Here is a 4695-nt window from a genome sequence, read left to right on the forward strand (position 1 = left end):
TGTGAATAAATGGGAAGAATTTAGGGTCTATTTATAGTGTTGAGGGTGTAGAAAGGATAGAGCTTAACGTGGAATGAGATTAGAATAAGAACATGATAAGTTTAAGTTTGTTGAATGAATTTGAGTAACATTTGGTCTAGATTAGTAGGTTGGTTAAAAGATAAGAAAAATTAAATGGATACACATATGGTTGGGAGAAGGAAGATAGGAAAAAAATGAGATAGAGAATTAGAGGTTAAGTTAAATAATTATTAACAAACTAAGGTGATAAAATAACTCTTATAAACAAGATAAGCTCACGTTCATTTTTTTAAATAAAAACGAAAATCATAATAAAATAATTGAATAAATAAATATTTTAGATAATATCAAAATTAGTTAAACACATAATGTATATTAGATATTTAGAAATCAAAAAATAATTAATTATTCAAATGATTAAATACTTATATTTGACGCCAAAATTCAAATATTATTTTGGTTCCAAATAATGGATTTACTAAAATACCCTTTTTATAAAATAATTATTAATTAATTAATTAGAAAATACGTATGAAAATATGGGGTATTACAGTCTACCCCCCTTAAAATAAGTTTCGACCCGAAACTTAGCCAGAAGAAACGAAAATCTTTTTAAAATTATTGGTTCATGCACAATCCTAACTTAACTCAAGACTCCAACCAAACTCAAGTAAGACTCGAAATCACTCAAAAATGACTCAAAAAGCAAACGCGCGAAATTCTATCGCCCCCTACCCCCCTTAAAAGGAGTTACGCCCCCGTAACTCGATCAACACTGCAACTCACTAAATAAATCAACTATATTAACAATTTATCAACAATCATCAATCAAAATAAGGAAAACCAGAAAGTTTCAAACATCCAAAGAGCTTAGGTTAAAATGATTTAAATACGATTAAAAGTAGTTAGTAAACTCGAAAAATATTTTTATAAGTCATTCGAAAAATAATTTAAAATACTTACATTAGGAGAAATTATTGTAAAAGTCTCGTATAATTACAAAGTATGAATTGAAATAAAAATATTTAATAAAAGATTTTAAAAGATCTATGAAAGTTTTTAATCCAAACAACTATTTAGAAACAAATAATACAAAACTTTATTTTGAAAATTGTGTATTTGAAAATTCATTTTTCATACTTGTAATAAAATACTTGTTTCAATAAAAGTCTTACTTTTTCATAACGAAACTCAATAATTACATATTCAAAATCATAGCAAACACTGTTATGGGTACTAAGCATAAAAGGAACACATCTTTACCTTGACCCTCTTATCGCTCGTAGATTAGCAACTTGTCTCAAGGTATCCTCCAAAAGTATTAACAACTTCCCAAACACATTCACAAATCCTGGTACTACATCCTTAAATCGTAGTCATTAACTCTTGGTTACTTCATAATACTTCGTTTTAAACATTTAAAAACTCGATCATCTTTTCTCATAACTTCAAATTCCTTAATTTGGTTGCTATAATCCATAACTCATCTTTAAGGCAATTCATTAATACCTCAATGCAATCATTGCTTATTCCATCATTAATAACTTCTCTATATCAATTAACTTTGTCGTCAATCCCTTAGAGTAAAATCCTTTAAGTAACCATCCAAACAATAATTCTTTTAACTAACTTCAATAAATCCCTTCACAAGATATTATTTCTTCAAATAAACTTCGATTTAAAATAAATACCTTTTATCTCAAATACCCTTTCACTTGAATTGACTCAAAATCCTCTAACTTTTGTATTAAGTTTCTTCAAAGATTCAACCATCATCCATTTTGCTTTGAATAGTAACCACAATACTCACCTCACACTATATGGATACTTTCCACCATTAGATACAAACTATCATAATCCCAAAAAAAAAATACATACCTTACTCCAACACTTATTCAAGACTAGTTCAACTCATCAATACCACAAATAATATTTCCTTGATAAACATAAATCATATTCCAAAAATTAGGAAAGATCCTCCAAATAACAATCCAAAATAACTCCTCATTTATCCCAAAGAAGTCATCAAATCCTTTAATCTCAAAATAATAAATCAACCATATTGACCACATGTAACACTAGTATGATCCAAATACTTTCCACATATCACATATCCAAATTATACTTCTCATAAAGGGTTAAGGCCAGAGTGACAATTCCAGTTATGAACTCACTAACTGTGACTCCATTATCTTTCAAGTAATGCAAGTTAAAGTAATTTTGTCTCATTTTATTAATTCTTTCCATTTGTTTCACACACACATGTAAAACAATTAATTCAATGTCGAATCACACAAACAATTAAATTCAAAATCCATTTGCAATAAGCAATTCATAACTCAATAAACCAAGCATAACTCAAGATCACCCAACCATGGGTAATAACTCAAAATTTTCGGACCCCTTGACCATTCCCTAAGGTGTTTTAACACCAACTTTAATGCACACATAATCGCATACTCAAGTTTGAAATAATTTCAATTCTTTTAATTTTCGACAATAATAGATATGTACTTGAATCATGATTGTAGGACAGTCGAGCCCTCGTCTCCCAGGAAAGTTACTGTAGGGAATATTTCAAGCATTATCCCTAGTTTGAACCCCACTGTGATCATACACTAAAGTAAGGTGGCGTCCAAAGGGAAAGAAGATAGAGCAAAAGAGTCGCCAACAAGTTTTAGGAACTTGTAAACCGTTCACAGGGTGAAGGTTACACCCCTTAATGATCCAGGAGATCTTCAATTCCAATAGGTCTTGAACCATGACTAGTAGTTCGGGGATGAAGGTACAAATCCAACCTAAAAGAGATTGAACCTGCCCTAATAATAGGCCTCTACTTTATTCTGATCGTATTCATGTGCGCTTTCTGTCTAACATGCAATCAATAGGATTAACCCTAAACCTGTTTAATCTATATTGGTTGAATGTTAATGCACAAATAAAACTATTATTGGTGATCACTTGAATTATAATCATATTAACCCTAAACAAGATTATTAATTATCTTATTAACCGTGATTACAAGTGATTAGGGGATTTTTATCCACCAATCAGCATCCGACACGTGAGCCAGCCAGGTTTCGCCACGTGTCCTTCATGTAGGCCAATAGGAGCCTGCCACGTGTCATCAAGAGATTCGTCCTCCTTGGACCAATTGCAATGTGACACGTGTCCACCCATGCCAAATGGGAAAGCCGGCCAACAAGGCCCAATCATTGTGGGAGGCCCAGTCAGCCTTAGGTTTAACCTAAACCTAGTACTGGCACGCATCCCAAGGCATATAAATATGCCCATTAATCCTCATTAAGGGGGATTACGCACATTTAACACTCTCACCTAGAGAGACCCAATTACTTTTATTTCCGCATTAATTACTCCTTAATCAAGTACTAACTTGACCGTCGGAGGCGGATCTCCAATCGTCCGGAGCATCCGTTTGTTTTGCAGGTACAGGCGTCCGGTTCCAGTCTTAGAATTATAACTCTCCCGCAGGACATCAGAAAACCCCGAAACATTTTGGCGCCGTCTGTGGGGAGAGTACTTCTGAGATGGCATCCACATCTGTACCGACTCCTGAAGAGAGGCGTCCCCTGGACGACCCTCAAGTTCAGTCGGACCATGATACTGAGGAAGAATTTGAAGTTGAAGCTCACACAGCTTCAGACGGGACCCTAAGGGCCCGACGCACCCGTCATACCAAAAGGAGAGAACGGGAAGATCTTCAAACTGGACTCAGTGATCCAGCCGGCGCACCGCCTGTTCGGCAGCAGCCGGCTGATGGGTCTGCCCCCATTACAAGAAACGAACTCATGACCTTCATGAGGGGCTTCAAGGGAGAGATTCAAGAGTTGCTCAACAAGAAGCCGCCTGCTCTGGCCAAGAAGCAGTCGGCTAAGAAACCTTCCTCTTCAGGGAAGAGGAAGCCTGTTCAAGGGCGAGAGGCGAACCCTGAGAAGGTGCAGGCGGTCATCGACATGCAGTCGCCTCGTACCGTCCGAGAGGTTCAGAAGTTAACAGGTTGTCTGGCGGCCTTGGGAAGATTTCTAAGCCGATCAGGCGACAAATGCTTATACTTCTTCCAGGCCATTAAGAAGAAGGCAAGGTTAGAATGGGGGCCGGATGCTGAGACGGCCTTCCAGAAATTGAAAGTTCACTTGCATTCCTTGCCGAGGCTGGTCAGTCCTTTGCTTAAAGAAGTACTCCACATGTACCTGGCCGTCTCTGATCATGCGTTAAGCGCTGTTCTTCTTGCTGAAAGAGACGGCTGTCAGCTCCCGGTCTACTTTGTCAGTCATGTACTGAAAAATGCCGAGTTGAGGTATCCCTTAGTGGAGAAATTTGGTCTTGCACTCTTCATGGCTGTTAAAAAATTGAAGCCCTACTTTTTGGCACATGCAGTCGTCGTGTATACAGATCAACCTATCAAGCGGCCACTGACCACCATGGAGTCGTCAGGCCGGATGATCAAATGGGCCATAGAAATACAGAGCCTCAAAGTTACTTTCGAGCCTAGAAAAGCAGTGAAGGGGCAAGCCTTTGCCGACTTTATTGTAGAGATGACTCGTCCCCCTGATTCTCGAGATCCAGACCAAGTCTGGAAGGTATATGTGGACGGAAGCTCTACTTCAAATGGTTGTGGAGCAGGCGTCATATGTCAGTCGCCAGAGGGCGACA

This window comes from Chenopodium quinoa, unplaced genomic scaffold, assembly GCF_001683475.1.
Source record: "Chenopodium quinoa cultivar QQ74 unplaced genomic scaffold, ASM168347v1, whole genome shotgun sequence".
In the NCBI taxonomy this organism is placed as follows: Eukaryota; Viridiplantae; Streptophyta; class Magnoliopsida; order Caryophyllales; family Amaranthaceae; genus Chenopodium; species Chenopodium quinoa.